This window comes from Chelonia mydas, chromosome 10, assembly GCF_015237465.2.
Source record: "Chelonia mydas isolate rCheMyd1 chromosome 10, rCheMyd1.pri.v2, whole genome shotgun sequence".
Classification (NCBI taxonomy): domain Eukaryota; kingdom Metazoa; phylum Chordata; order Testudines; family Cheloniidae; genus Chelonia; species Chelonia mydas.
This window is the reverse complement of record NC_051250.2, coordinates 76,208,716-76,224,949: the sequence shown is the minus strand read 5'-3', so window position 1 is coordinate 76,224,949 and position 16,234 is coordinate 76,208,716. Positions and strand designations below refer to the sequence as shown.

Sequence of the window (16,234 nt, the reverse complement as noted above, 5' to 3'; positions counted from 1 at the left end):
GAGTACTGTGTCCAGTTTTGGGCCCCACGCTACAGGAAGGATGTGGAAAAATTGGAAAACGTCCAGCGGAGGGCAACAAAAATGATTAGGGGACTGGAACACATGACTTATGAGGAGAGGCTGAGGGAACTGCAATTGTTTAGTCTGCAGAAGAGAAGAATGAGGGGGGATTTGATAGCTGCTTTCAACTACCTGAAAGGGGGTTCCAAAGAGGATGGCTCTAGACTGTTCTCAGTGATAGCTGATGACAGAACAAGGAGTAATGGTCTCAAGTTGCAGTGGGGGAGGTTTAGGTTGAACATTAGGAAAAACTTTTTCACTAGGAGGGTGGTGAAGCACTGCAATGCGTTACCTAGGGAGGTGGTGTAATCTCCTTCCTTAGAAGTTTTTAAGGTCAGGCTTGACAAAACCCTGGCTGGGATGATTTAGTTGGGGATTGGTCTTGCTTTGAGCAGGGGGTTGGACTAGATGACCTCCTGAGGTCCCTTCCAACCCTGATATTCTATGACTTAAGAGTTGTTACCAATGTCAGACTGGGCGGATGTGTCTATTGGGGTCCTGCAGGATGGGTCTTGGGTCCATTATTAGTCAATATTTTCATTCATGACTTAGATAAGGGTGTGGAGAGTATCTCTATAAAATTTGTGACTAACTCGAAGCTGGGACAGGCACTTTGGAAGAAAGGATTAGAGTTCAGACAAATTTCAGAATTGGTCTGAAATCAACAGCATGAAATTCATTAAAGACAAGTGCAAAGTACTACACTTAGGAAGGCAAAATCAGATGTCCTACAAAATGAGGAATAATTGGCTCGGTGGTGGTACTGCTGTAAAGGATCAGGGGGTGATAGTGGGTCAGAAATTGAGTATAAAAATAGAAAACTCAGTAATAATAATAATTAATAGGGAATTTCAACTATCCCTGTACTAACTGGGTATGTGTCCCCTCAAGACAGAATGCAGAGAAAGTTTCTACACTCTATTAATGACTGCTTCTTGGAGCAGCTAGTCCTGGAACCCACAAGGGGAGAGGCAATTCTTGATTTAGTCCAAATTGAACACAGGATCTGGTCCAAGAAGTGAATATAGCTGAGCTGCTCAGTAATAGCAACCATAATATAATTAAATTTAACATCCTTGGGGGGGCATAAAATATTAAAGAAGCCCACCACAGTAGCATTTAACTTCAGAAAGGGGAACTACACAAAAATGAGGAAGCTAGTTAAACGAAAATTAAACAGTCACAAGAAATGCCTACAAGCTGCATGAGAACTTTTTAAAAACCCCATAATAGAGGCTCAAATGAAATGTATATCCCAAATTTTAAAAAGGGGGGACCAAACAAATGCCACCATTGCTAAACACAGTAAAAGAGGCAAAAAGATATCCTTTTAAAAATTGGAAGTCAAATCCTACAGAGGAAAATACAAGAGTATAAACTCTGGTAAGCCAAGTGTAAAAGTATAATTAGGCCAGCCAAAAAAGAATTTGAAGAGCAAAAGACAAACTAGCAGCAAAAAAAATTAAGAACATCAGAAGCAGAGAGCTTGCCAAACAATCAGGGGGCCACTGGATGACTGAAGTGCTAAAGGAGCGCTCAAGGAAGACAAGGCCATTGTGAAGACACTAAATTAATTCTTTCCCTCACATCCTCTGCAGTGATGAGTGAGGGAGATTCCCACACCTGAGCCATTCTTTTTAGGTGACAAATCTGAAGAACTATCACAGATTGAGGTGGTGTCAAAAGAGGTGGGTTTGGAACAAATTGATAAACAGTAATAAGTCACTAGGACCAGCTGGGATTCACCCAAGAGTTCTGAAAACTCAACTATGAAATTGCAGATTTAACTGTGGTATGTAACCTATTGCTTAAATCAGCCTCTGTACCAGGTGACTGGAGGATAGCTAATGTAACATTTTTTTAAAGGGCTCCAGAGTCGAGATTTTTCTAAAAGGGACCCTGTGGGTTCTGTCTCCAGGTCTGCCACTGACCTTGGGCAAATCACCCCTGTGCCTCAGTTTCCCTTCCCCTCCCTTTATCTACACAGAGCTCTTTGTGGCAGAGACTGTCTCACCAGTTGTCTGTGAGGCCCTTGTTACAGTGGGACCTTTAAATTGAGGCTTCTGAGTAATACAAAAAATAACTATCCTTAGCTCTGGGTGAGCCTCTGGGGGAGTAGTATGTGGTCAAGGAGGGATGGGGCCCAGTCTTTATGGGACCTAGAGAGAGTTGTTACCTACAGGATTGCACCAGTCTGTTGGGCTATTTCATTTAGCACATCCTGTAGGTTTCCAACATGCCAGCCTGTGGAGGGGGTTATCTGTTATCCATGTCACCATCAAGTGTTGATTGGCCAGTAACTTCTGCACGAGAAGATCAAGAGCTAACTTGATTATGCTGTATAAATACCTCCACGAGAGAAAATACCAAATACTGGAGAGCTCTCTATGCTCCAGGGAGAGGTAGAACAAGAACTAGTGACTGGAAGCTAAAGCCAGACAAATTCAAATTAGAAATTACACACACTTATTTAGAGAGACAAGGTGGGTGAGGTAATATTTTTTATTGGACCAACTTCTCTTGGTGAAGGAAGCACGCTTTTGAGCTACACAGAGCTTAACCACTGGAGCTTAACCACAAACTACCAATGGAAGTGGTAGATTCTTCATCTCTTGATGTCTTCTGATCAAGACTGGATGCCTTTCGTGAAGATGCTTTAGCCAAACGCAAATTATTGGGTGCAATACAAGGGAACAGAGTCAAATTCTCTGGCCTGTGATATCCAGGAAGGCAGACCAAATAATCTAATGGTCCCTTCTGGCCTTAAACTCTTATAAATCCATGAATCTAACTTTTTGCAATCCCTGCATACTCCCCAAGATCAATACAAGGAGTTCTATGAATCTGTCAGTATCTTATTGCATTCTCTGGGGCAAATTCAGATTTGATGTTTTTTCCATTCACTTTGAACAAGAACTACTCCATGAAATGTGGGCTGTTCTATTTTACTGTGCCTGCAGGAGCTTAATAGGCATCTGTGTGGCTCGGCTGTGGATCAACCTGATTCAGGAGCCAAATCTCTCCGCTCACCTTTTTTTGCTTGGGTTGCTTTTAGAGCTATGCCTTTGTTTCTGCACAGTTCTGTGGCAAACTACTGTTCTTCCACATCCATAAATGTAAGCTAGCCTTCAGGGTGGTGTCCTAAAAACTGAACTTGTGACATTCCTGGGCCAAATTCTGCAAATCTTACTCTTGTAAGTGAAGATTTGCAGGCTTGGGCCCATAGAGTGGTCAATGGTCTGAGGAGTTTTATGACGTCTGTCTTTTAGGATACTTTACTGTGTTTATCCCTCGCTCCCTGACCACCTCAGATGCTTTCCCACATGACAAAAGCCCTAAATCTCCCCTTCCCAGCAGCAACAATTTTCTTCCTTACCGCAACTTTTCCTTTTCCTCCACAACTTCTACAGAAGAGCTGTGTTGCCAGTTCAAAAATCTGGGTCACATTTATGGGTGGATTGGAAAAAACTGAATTTACGTCAGAAAATAACAATACTGTGCTGGCTGCATGTTTCATGCTTTAATTAAATCTCTATTTTAATGGCTCAGAAGCTCCAGGAGTTGCAGTGTGCTGCTCTAAAGTGTCTCGGAAAACAGCAGTCTCTGAATTTACGTACAACTAAAGTGGTACAACGAACTGTATAGCGCTCCCTTGCAAGTTGACAGAAGACTTCCCTGGGAATCATGGACTAAAGTGAAGAAAAGAAAGTGTGAGGATGAGACTACAGAGAGTTTGCAAGTTAGGGTGAAACCTCACCAATTTCAGTGGGGCCGGGAGTTTTGCCATTGACCTCAATAGAGATAGGACTTCACCCTCAGTGTCTTCAAAAGGGTGAGGGGTCCAGGTGGGACAGCACGAGTATGAGACTGGTAGAGAGGAGGCCTTGTGGCAGAAGGGGCTAAGGCTGAGGAAAGTCAGGGGAACAAATCCATGGTTAGCGTTCACAGCCAAGGATGGTCATTTTAACTTGGTTTTACAGAGGGCTGTGGAGGTAGGGGTAGTTTTGGACTGGAAGGTCGTGTTGGCTGGAGTCGTGGATTCCCAGGAGCACTGAGATCAGATAGAGGAAGGCTTGTGAAAGAGTGAAACAGATGGCAAAGGATGAATGCATGACTCAGAATTTAAGCAGAGGAAGGTTCAAGGACCGGGTAAGTCGTGGCAACGGTCCAGAGGTGATGAAAGGAAGATGTAGGAAGGAGAAAGCTGGGGTCAAGGATGACTCCAAGATTTCTGGCTCTGGGAATAAAATGAAGAGCATGTGTAGTTAAGAGATATGAAAACCTCTTACCACAAAGAAGGACATGGAGGCAGGCTGTAATTCACCGACACTGAGGCGTCTCTCTGCTTTCATTTGTGTCTTTCAAAAGCCTTTAATTCTATTGACTTTTATGTGAAAAGGCTCATACAAAGAGCCCAGTCTAAACTCTATGAGTAATGCAATGGTAAAACAAACTTCCAAAGCAAACTCACTGTGATAGGGGATAAGATAAAACCTGTTTGCTTTACTAGTTTTGACTTCTCGCCCTGCCTTTAAGGGAAGAGGCGGTGAGAGAATGGGAAAGGAATTAAATCAGAGAAACCTTCATGGACCCTCCCTGTTTCTGAGACCTGGACCCCCACATATCCTCCAGTGTAGCCTGGTCTTTCATACCTGGCATAGGTGTATCTCCCATGAGCCCCCTTTGGGCAGTTATTCTCTTACTGTTGGCATGGATGCAGACTTCCAGGGCTGGAGTATGGCTGCGGTAGCTGCCGTTATAAATGCGGCTCAGTGTCCTTTCTTCCTCTCCTGTCTCTTCCAGCACTATTGGGTCGTGCAACAGGTGGGATTTTGCAGCTAGGGAGCAGGCAGGATGTCCGATCCAGTCAGTCAGCATCCCATTGTTTCAAAGAACATACATTGCCCGAAAATACAAAGTCCGGGGGCACCTTAAAGACAAACAGACAAAATTTATTTAAAGACAAAATTTATTTGAGCCTAAGCTTTCAAGGGTAAAAACCCCACTTCTTCGGAGGGGGTTTACCCACGAAACCTTCTGCTGAAATAAATGTTAGTCTTTAAGGTGCCCCCGGACTCCTTGTTGTTTTTGTGGCTACAGACTAACACAGCTACCCCCCGATACGTTCCCCAGGTGACTATCAAATGTCAGTGGATCGCCTGGGCCAGGTGAATAGGGGGGTTCCCTTTATTTAGGGTAAAAACGTATCCATTGTGGTTATGGAGATTTACCACCCGGCAAGCGTGTGCAGTCAGCCTCTCCCTCCTTCACAGGAGCTGCTTTCTGCCGGCTGTTTTCCAGCCTTGATGGCTGTCTGACACAACCTAAGGAGGTGTTCGTGTGTCAATCTGCCCTCCGAGGGCTCAGACGTGAGCCCAGCTGCGCACCCACAGAGGGGCATGGAGGGGAAGCAGCTGCTGACAGGCAAGTGAGCCGCGCCCGCATCCCCCCGTGGAGGCAGGACCTTGGCTCATCCCCAACACGCACTGGCGAGCTGGTGCAGCGGGGGAGGTCAGACGGACCCGCTGAAGGCTGGCGCCGGTTCTGTGCCGCCCGCAGCAGAGTCCGCTTCAGCGGATGCGCTCTCCGGCTTTACCCCGAGAACACAGCGCGGCGCCCGGGGAGCCGGGCCGCTGCAGCGCGGAGCAGACGCTGACGGGCACTCGCTGAGTTCAGGTGGGCAACAGCCCAGGGCGGATAAACTAGACTAATTCAGCGACCAGCCCTGCCCAGGCTTCATGCGTTCCTTGCAGCCCCACCCTCCAGGAAAAGTCAAATCACTCCTTCCTCTCCTGCCCTGGGGGCAGGGCGGAGATGTGCTTCCCCTTCTCCAGAATGGGGGGTAGGGTCCGCCCAGCCCAGGGTCCAATCCAACACGAAGAGGTCCCTGCCCCTCCCACGTGAGCCTTGGAGTTCCTCACCCCTTGGTCCCCTGATCCCTCGCCCGTCGGGGGAGGATGCGTGGCGGCTTTTGCTGCTGATTGTTTGCTGTTCCCGCACCTCCGACAAGCCCAGAGCTTCCGCTTGAGCCAGACAAACTGTTGCTGTCTGTCCTTTGCCTTCTGCTTTCCCACAACGCCCCTTCCAGCCAAGCTCCGGACACTCTTCCTTGTTCATGTAAGTTCACGTTCCCTTTTAGTAAAACTCACCTCCTGGCGAGTTTCTTTTCGATGGCCCTGCTCCCGCCACCCTCCCAAGCAGGGAGCCGGTTATAAAGGTAGAAACTTCGCAGCTTGCGAGGATCGGCCAGGGGAAAACGGAATCCTTTCCTTTGCCTTCACCTCCGGAATAAAGCAAACAGTCTCCGAATGAATGGGGAGCAAGATGGAGAAGGGCGCAATGGCTGCCTTCTACCCCAGGTCTTATGGGCAGCGTGACTGGATGGATAAATCCCTGCGCGGTAAAGAACCTGGGCCAAATTCTCTTCTCTTATGCCGCTGTAACCCAGAGCGATTTAAGGGGTGCTGGAGAACTTGACCCACTGGGAATGACTGCTCTGGGAAATGCTGCAGAGTGCGCTGAAGTCGGGGCGGGGAGGGAGAGGAGTCATTTTGCTGGCAGAAGTTTTTCTTAAATACATGGCTACGCCAGACGGTTTTACTCGTAAAAGTTCTGCCAGCATTGCTGTGACTTTAGTGTCCATTCACACGTGGCTGCATTTCAGGGCCATGATATCAGAAACATTCCGGGGGGGCTGGGAGCAAAGTTGTTAGCATCTAGAACATTACAGATAATTATCATATATCCTGCAAAGTCTGCGGCCGCAAAAAGTGGAGCACAGAGACACATGAAAAGTTGAGGGTTTGGGGGAGAGCAAACAAATGTCTGGAGGGGGCAACTGCCCCCCTGGCCCCCCTGCAAATGATGCCCCTGCTGCCTTTGCTGGTGCAGTGTGTCCTCACAACAACAGTTGCACTGGGCCAAAGACTCACAGCCCTGTGGGTAGGCCTCTGTGTCCCCCTCACCGCTGTTCTGCACGTTGCTGCCTGAGAAATTTTTGAAGTGCATTGTGGAATGCTGGGGACTGAGTGTTTAGGGTCCACTTCCCATAATTCCCTCTGTTCCATCCCATAATCTTTTCTGTGCCACTTTTTAAAAATTCTCACAGGTCCCTCTAGTCCACATGGTCATCTCCTCTTTCCTCCTGCCAAATTCCAGTCTTGCCGTCAACTCACTGGCAAAAGCATAGCTGCAGCACAGGTCAGGAGATCCGTCTTGTCTGCTTTGTGAACAGGGTGACTGATTCGTCTCTATTTGCAGAACCTCTGCCACCACCACTGTGGCCAGCCAGGCAGCCGTGAACGTGAGAACTGAGGAATGGAGGGCGACAGATGCTGCAGGCCTTCGCTGACCGGATACGTGCAGTGGAGTGCTGGTTCTGGCCCGTGAAACGAGCACGGATCCTGATGCAAATACAGGCCCATCAGCAGTGGCTGCAGCACTTTTGGTTGCAGAAGGCCACATTTCTGGAGTGGTGCGCCGAACCCACCGCGGTCCTCCAGTGGAGAAAAGGATAGTGATTGGAGTTGCAAGCTTCCCGAGTGAGGGTTGCTATCGGTTGGTGGCCAGGCATTTCAGTCCACTCATCCCCTACCTCTTTCCTGGAAAATCTGCGTTGAGGGCAGTCATCATCTGGGTACACAAGGCCATAAAACATATCCGGCTTCACAGCACTGTGACACTGGGAAACGGGCAGGATATAACAGATGGAATTGAGGAAATGGGCTTCCCTAACTGTGCTGGGGCGATAGACAGGATCCCGATTCTGACCCCACCCACCTGAGTACATAAACAGAACTAGGCAATTTTCCATGTTTGTGCGAGCCTACGTGGATCACCGGGGACATTTCACTGATATTAACAATAGGTGGATGGGGGAGGCGCATGAGGAATAGGGCTGTCTTTCAAAGGAAGAGATTTTGTAAAGAAAAATTTTAAAAAATGGGAAAGAACAGATAGAGGCTAGTGGAGTGAACATCCCCATCATGCCTGCCACACCCCCCGCCTCTCCTGGGACCTCCGGTCCTTTGTCCTCCTGCTCCTGGGAGGTATCCTGATCAGAACAGGCTGAAAAGAGAGGGACCCAGATGACATGGCCACCCCTACTGGCTCCAGCTGACTCCCCCACACCTCCTGGGATGACAGTTACCATCTGTGATACCACCTCCAAGGGGTTTTTCCTTCTAGAAGCCTTTCCAGCTAAAGGGAAAGAAAACAAAAAGTGGTGGTAAAAAGAGAGCCTGATTTAATACTTTACATTAGAAATGCTTTAACAGCAGGAGAGTGAGTTTGTGTGTGGGGGGGCGGGGGTGAGAAAACCTGGATTTGTGCTGGAAATGGCGCAACTTGATTATCATACACATTGTAAGGAGAGTGATCACTTTAGATAAGCTATTACCAGCAGGAGAGTGGGGTGGGAGGAGGTATTTTGTCATGCTTTGTATGTATATAATAAGATCTTCTACACTTTCCACAGTATGCATCCGATGAAGTGAGCTGTAGCTCACGAAAGCTTATGCTCAAATAAATTGGTTAGTCTCTAAGGTGCCACAAGTACTCCTTTTCTTTTTGCGAATACAGACTAACACAGCTGTTACTCTGAAACCTAATGTTTTAACTGTTTTTCCTTCTTTTCAGTGTGTTTAATAAAGCGTTAAAAAGATTTTTTTATTATATGTTGGCCAGAGTGCTAAGCAGGGTATAGTCTGCGTATTCCAAGCCTCAGACCTGGTTTTACATGGTTGAATATTACCGTAACTGGGTTATGGTAACACTTTAAGCCCATATATTCCATCTAAATTAATAAAAACGCATTCCACAGCACCGCACAGTAGCAGCCACTTTGGGGGGGGCAGCACCAGATGTTTAGTTGGCCTCCTTTGTCTTCTGGTAGGACTGCTGCAGTTCCTTGCCCTTTGCTCGGCACATCCCTGTCATGCCCCAGCTTCTGCGTCTCCATTGCAATGTGCAAATAAACGTCTTTATGCCTGTGGGAATTCTGCAGTTGGGCTTGCACCTCTGCTTTCCCCCACAGGCCGAGCAAATCCAAGACTTCTTTTCTGGACCAAGTAGGAGCACGAAGCTTAGCTGCGGTTTTACCTGTGGCTTTACCTGGAGTTAAACCTGTGTGCTTGCAAAGGTGGGCTAGCAGGAGGAGAGGCGTTTCCAAAACATGCTCGGTATTGTGAAGCGGGGGGTGACTGCTGTGGAGCAGAATTCAAAAATTCGACCAGAGTGTTCAGTGCCACCATGGGGACACCAGCAATGTGGGATTGTTTCCGGAGGACGGTTTGTTTCAGTACACACAATGCAGGGTCTTCACAGGCATTGCACCCCTCGGGGAGGTGGTTTAACTTGACTGACGGAACTTCAGGGTTTTGTTGGCAGGACTCAGGGTTGTGTGTGGACGCGTGCAAAGCTGTGCTGATAAGGCGTGTTTTACCAGTAAAACTTTGTCGTGTAGACCAGGCCGATGGATGCATCTGCACTGGTAGTTAAGCACAACTGCTTTTGGGTATCCACGCTGAATTGGCTGATGAACTGCTGTTCTAAGCTGTGCTCAGCTGCACATGGAACTTATCCCCTGGTTTCTGGCATAGCTCCCAGACATGGTGTACGTTGGGGGATTTCGCAAGGCCTTCGGTACAGCGGGGGACAGCTGTAGGAGGACCAATTAAATCATTTTAGATAGTTTGTGTCTGTACGGGCATTAAACCAGTTCAGGCTGAAGCAGTACCGAGCCCTGCTGAAAGCAAGCCTAATTTGGCTGGCATGACGAATCGTTGGCAGAACGTTGGGAATGTTGCTCTGTGGGGTGGAGGGGGTGGGGAGTCGCTATGAGGATGCTATAGCTTGTTTGCAGCCTGTTACAGGTTTCCAGTGTGGACATCTTAGGGCACTTGCACCGGGTGCCCACACTGGTACGGGGGGAAGGTTTATGACACAACTTTGCTTAACTTGCCCAGCTCCTGTCTGCCCCGCACTATGTGGAAGTACTTGAGAAGCCTGAGGAGAAAGGAGCCTTTCCCACTCTGCAGGCAGAAGGGGAGGATATCTACCTACGGCTCTGGATGCTGACAGGGAGAACCTCCCTCGCCTGGATGCCAGTCTGTGCCCTACCACCACACGGTGACAGAGCCTCTAAACAGTTTGGGACAGGGACTGTGGGTTTGCTCTGTTTGTACAGCGCCTAGCACAACAGGATCCTGCTCCATGGCTGCAGCTCCCAGGCACTGTGATTCTACAAATATTAATAATAATAAGCTGCCAACTAGAGGCCTCGCTCATGCAGTTAGCCTGCTGGCATATGACCATGTGCCAGGCCCTTCTGACCTTAAAATCTAGGAGGAGATGCCATACTGGTTTTCAAAGGAGCAGGAAAGCATGCACCCGGCTGAAAGCTCCTCTCAGCCCGAAGTAAGCTTGTGCTGCTCCCTGCTGTGATCCGTCCGCTTTTCTCCTAGGGCAGGATATCGTCCTCTGGGTCAGATCCCCAGCTGGTGCGTAAATGCACTTAGTTTCATTGACTTCACAGGAGCTTATGCCGGTGTTCACCACTGTGCACCTTGTGGCTGTTGCTGGCTTTTCTCCAACTAGAAAGGCTTGTAGACATCAATGAGATTTACTTTCTCATGCCAGACTCCAAAGCCTGGCACCCTGGAAATACAGGGTCGGACCATTGCTCTGTCCAGACCAGGACCCTCCATCTAGCAAGGTCTGGCGAAGATGAACTCCCCAAATGCCACATCTAGTTTGTAATGCAACACTAAGCATGGGCACAGAGAGAGAGAATTCCCTGGTAGAGTTTTCACTAGCCGGCCATCAGGCATGAACCCAAATTCCCTGCATGAAGTACACATGCTGCTACAATGGAAGTTGTGTCCACGTTGCTCAGTACAAAAGCATTTATGATGATTCTGCAATTGTTTTGCATAGGACCCTGGCTGGCGAATTCAGGCAATTAATGAAGCACCAGCTGGAGGACAGAAATTGAATTAGCCAGCCCTTTATAATCCAAGAATATATCAAACCTACCTGACAAGAAGACGGACTATTCATTACTCACTTTGGTGCCAGCCACATTGAGTCCTCCTGCAGATGTTACTCAAGAGATTTGGCAAATTCTCTGTAAGCACCATAAAGTTAAACGATTCCCCAAAAAGATGGGAGTGAACTGCAGGATATGAAACACAGAGTACGTGGAACAGCATTTTTCGAGAAGACACCCATAAATTATTCCAGTGCATGGATGAGTAAATTCATGCCCCAAAGTTGGACCATTTCAAGAGATCATTTTGAAATATTCATCAGGAAATGCGTTATTTGGAGCACTAATAAGCATCTGGAGGGGGATTAGAAAAATGACATCTGTGTTCAATAAGCACTTAACTGAACTGTGGGGGGTGGGAGAATCCTGGGTTTCCAAAGTACTCCAGCAGGATAGCACAGTGCGATTAGTAACATACAAGTCAGAAAAAAGTCTCCCATGAGCCACTCATACACTGAAGGTATGGATGATTCTGCAGTATCACCAGTCCCAAGCTTTCAAAAATGACTCAGGCTGCCCAAAATCGTGAGATTGGCCTAAAAATCGTGAATGTGAGGGGTTGTGTTGTTTTGTTTTAATGTGGAGTTTATTTGCCTCCTGGCTTTTGAACCTTTTAAGATTCCCATTTTCAAGCTTATCTCTCCAACCAGGATGGCTAGAAACTTACTTTTAGTTTTATTTGTTTGAAATGAAAGTGGAGGGTCTCGCGCTACGGCTTTAAGAAAAGCAACAAAGATAGCAAGACTCAGGATGAGATTGCAGGAGCTGGCAATGCTGTACCGGGCACAGTAGCCTTCCGTTAACTCTGCCCCGGGTATCATGCCCACCACACCTTTCCCCACAGGGGCCTGACTTGGTACTCACCATATGGCCCATAGATTGTTTGCGGGCCTCAGCCGTGGCTCTGACAGGTCGTGGCTCTGACAGGCCCTGTCCGTGGGTAATGCCAAGGGGCTGTGTGGAAGCTGCTTACGTGCACAGCCAGGCCTTTTGGGAAAGTGATTTGTGCTTGATTTCTGGGCCTCGGAGTGTGATTATGCGAACCTTTGACAGTCAACGAGTATTATGGGGGGCTCAGTCGTCAGTCCCCTTGGGCAAATCCAGAAGTGGGGCAACTGGAGAGAATTTCTGCGAAACACACAAATGGGAAAGAACGTGGCCTGGCAACTTCCATCCGTTGGTGGGGGACCAAGGCTCACCTTCTACTAAGGGCCGCAGGGAGAGGGGCTGAAACTGGAGTGATGGGAGAGACTGGAAGAAATGAGAGGAAGGGGTTGGGGTTTCTTTCTTCTTTCATGCGACAAGCAGGCCTGAGAGTGCTAGGCCGAGCACAGGCCCTGGGCTCTGAGACTAGGAGTTTGTACAATGTCACTGGCCCATTTTATCCCTTTCTCTGGCACACAGCTCTCCAGTAGCATGGACAGTGGCTTCTAGCAACCCAGTCTCTCTCTCTCTCTCTCTCCGTCATCTTTGTTTCATGTTTCAGGAACACGCTTTGCAGGCTGTTGTGTGGAGACGATTGCCCAGATGTGGGAGCATTTGACCCGCAGATCCCTCTTGCCTCCAGAAGAGTGAAACTTATGTCTCCTCCGGAGAAAACCCTAAGAGAAGCTTGTTATGTTGGGGGCCCATTTCGAATCCAGCCCAAGTCCCCAGTGACTGAAATCTGTTACCACCTGATAGCTGCTGGGGGGTGCCCTGAGCACTGGAAATAAGGTGTGGCAGTTGCTAGACGTGGTCAGCGGCTGTTTCCGAAGCTATATGAGACATCTTCATTTAGGGGAGGCAGTCTGGCCACACGCCGTCACCATTCAAGACCTGAGCCAACCGCAGCTCAGGAAGGAAAAGATTATAAACACACGAGTTAGCAGCAGTTCGACGCAGGGCCAACAGGTGTGTCCGCTGTGCGGGCGGGGTCTCTGTACCTGCACCACTTTGGTTAGAGGCTACAGAGTCCTATCACCCTGGCCACCAGGGAATGCTGCCAGCTGTAAGGATCCCAGCTGACAAGACTCTGCAGAGTTTGGGAAAGAATCGAGACGCTGCCCTGCTTGTCAAGCTCTGAAGAGTCCGGGTGACGCACGCTGCGTGTGGTTCCTCTCTGAAAAAAGATCCGAGGGGAATGTGTGTCCTGATTAGGAGTGACAGAAGGTCCCTAAAAGTGTGGGGGGCACCAGTGCCCGAACCGTGGCCCTGCCCTTGCGCTGCCCCTAGCCCGCACCCCCGCTCGCTCTTCTCCGCCCCTCCCTCCCTCATTGCTCGCCCTTACAGCCAGTAAAAAGTGATAGGGCCATGGCCTCATGAACCTCACCCACCCCCCCACCCCCCCCATTCCAGTGCCCTGGTCCTAATGTATAGAAATGTAAATGTTATCCTGCATTTAAATATATATAACAGCAACTAAGTGGGAAAGGCTATATAAGAATCAGTAGATTTAAAAATTATACAGAGGGTTTCCCAATATTGTTGACAGTGTTTTCATTCATACATTCTCAGGCCATAAGGGACCATTGGGATCATCTACTCTGACCTCCTGGATAACACAAACCAGAGAACTTTCCTGAATGAATTCCTTTTGAACCCGAAAAACATCCCCTCTGGATTTTAAAATGTCCAGCCATGGACCATCTCCCCCAGCCTCCGGTAAGTTGTTCCAATGGCCAGTTACCCGCTCTGTTAAAAGCTGGCACCACATTTCTTGTTTGTCTTTGTATGAAATGTCTGTTTGCGAAGGAATTGTACACTGGTCTCTCTTTGACACTGACTGGGAACTGTTATTCGCTGATACAGTCAGGGTTTTACATACAGCAGCCCTGAGGTTTGACTCTGTGATAGACTTCCTGAAAAGCCAAACCTCTGCCTTTGCTTCAACAGAGAGTTAGGCTGAGATGCAGAGGGAAGAGGAGTTAAGTATGTTCTCACAGGGTCCCCTACCCTATTACACTTTCCTGTACTCTCCTTCTCTGCAGTCGAGATTTTACCCTCCTCGGTGCTGTAAGGAAACCTGGACAGCTCGCAGAGGCTCTGTCATTGAGTTGCAGCCTTTCTCCTCAATGCTGAGTGACAAATAGGGGCCTGGAAGGCGCCTCGCTCTCTTTGCCAGTCAGAGGCTTGGCTCTGGATACCAAGCATATGTCTGTCTTTTCTCCTGCGGCTGCTGCAACATTATTGGGTAAGGAGGAGGCGGAGTGCACCCAGCAGGGGAGGAACCGCTCTCTGGGACACGGGCAACATTTACCTTCTCGGACAAAACTTTGGCTTGTGCTGTTTACCTTCTTTTGCCATCTTTTCTTAAGTAAACTTGAGGGCAGTAAATTGTAAAGAGGCTGCTCTGTGTCTTATCACTCACTGTGGGTTGTATTCATCTCCCATGATCTGTGACCTCCTGACTGCATCAGCAGTTGGCAGTAGCAGAAGGTCCTAGATCATTATTCCTTCACTGGTCCCAGGAGATTTTTCTTTTCTGCAGGGGTTTGATTGTGGAGAGCCACGCAAGACTGGCAAGTGTAAGCTTAGTAAATGACTCCATCCATTTTTCCTCATTGCCTCGGTGCCCTCTTCTACGGGAGCTTAAAATGGGTTCTTTCTTCAACTTTAAAAGCCAAATGCATTTTAAACGGGGTGCCAGGACCCACTCTAACTGACGAGAAATATTTCCTATATAGTACTGGTGTCTCCTTTTACAGATGGAAATTGAAAAGCCTCGGATTAGTCTTTTTTTCTCTCCAAACCTTTAATTTGGTATCATTCACTCCCTCCTGGAGTGCAGCTAACATAAAATAGGAGCCAGTTAGCCTTTCCTGGTGCCCTTGGGAGCATGCTCCGTATAATTCACTGAGACAATGGCTTTATTTTATGGAGAGCCGTCAAGGGTATGTTGTCCTTAGGAGCGTTTGTGCACATTCATTGCTCCAAGGGACGGACGTCCCAACTGTAAAGCCCTGAACCCCACCTTGCCACGTAGAGTCGATAAAGATTGTTCAAAATTTTGACAAAAATTGGAAATAAAAAAGAAGTTAAACAAAAATTTGGAGCAATTTTGCTCCCCCTTCCATGTTTTGCCCAGTGATTGGCAGTCTTCAGATATTTCAAAATGCAAATAATTTAAAATTTTTAAACTTTCCAATTACGGGGTGGGGGGGGACTTTTATTATTATTTTTTTAAGTCACTGACGTATTTCCCTTTTTCTCTAGCCAGCTCTGCTGCCCCCATCATGAATCTTTTGCGACGGGCCCTCCCACAGCTGGGAATTGGAGATGAATACAGCCCTTGATGTTGAAGTGACATCTCAGATTTGTCCTGACTACATTGGAAAGCTTTGTGTGGTTTTATTTTCCCATAGATGGCTGGTCGAGCTTTAAGGTTTTCTATGGGCCAGGTAGAATACAAACTGATGACAGAGGATGAGCAGTCTGGATTGTGGGTATTTCCTAGCTGGTGGGGCATACTGGTGAACAGATCAAATATCAGGGCTCCCTACGCAAAGGGTTAGTGTAATTCGGTGGGGCCCCCGCATACAGGCAAAGAGAGAGTTAATGTGAGTCTGAGGCCAATTAACCCATATGCCTGCCCCTGGAGAGTGGGCCAGGCCTAGTTAAGGATGCAGCCCAGCTGGGGAAGGAGCTGCATGGTGACTTTAAAGAAAGGACATCTGGAGCAGAAGGGGCCTGTGGACAGTCAGGGAAGAGCTAAAGAATAGAGAGACCAGGGGAGTCAAGGAGGGAAGGATAGGGGGAGAGTTGGCCCTGGGAGTCAGCCTGAATAGCAAAGTCTGGCCAGAGGCCAGGGGAGAGAAAGAGCAGCCCCAGGGGTAGGGCTGCCCCTTATCCAGGTTTTACAGGATGGTCCCATTTTTGAGGTAGCAGCCCTGTGTCCAGTTATAAGGGCTCAGGGTCATCCCGGACATCCGGGTTTCTTGCACCTCAGAGGTGGCAACCCCACACTGGGATGGCGCACACTCCGGAGCCCAGATAAAAGAGCAGGATCTGGACTCCCAGGGAGGAATAGAGCCGGGGATATTCAAAGGGAGGAAAGGTCAGGCTTGAGGTGGGCAGAAGTGGGTTTTCACTTTTACTTTGGAATTTTGTTGGGGGATTCCAGGGGGATCCCTGCAAGAAGGGTGAACC

General features: G+C 48.3%; 2 long non-coding RNA genes across 2 annotated transcripts in view; both read left to right on the top strand.

Moving 5' to 3' along the window:
- The first annotated feature begins 3,762 nt into the window (after window positions 1-3,762).
- LOC122461988 lies at window positions 3,763-8,347 on the top strand. Its single transcript, XR_006284302.1, has 3 exons — window positions 3,763-4,209; window positions 5,334-6,177; window positions 7,321-8,347. It is a non-coding gene; the product is annotated as an uncharacterized LOC122461988 (long non-coding RNA).
- A 5,139-nt stretch (window positions 8,348-13,486) lies between these two features.
- The window catches only part of LOC122461987, an 85,555-nt gene continuing 82,807 nt past the window's right edge, over window positions 13,487-16,234 (top strand). The window contains exon 1 of the long non-coding RNA XR_006284300.1: window positions 13,487-13,750. This is a non-coding gene — a long non-coding RNA (uncharacterized LOC122461987). The remainder of the gene's footprint in view (window positions 13,751-16,234) is intronic.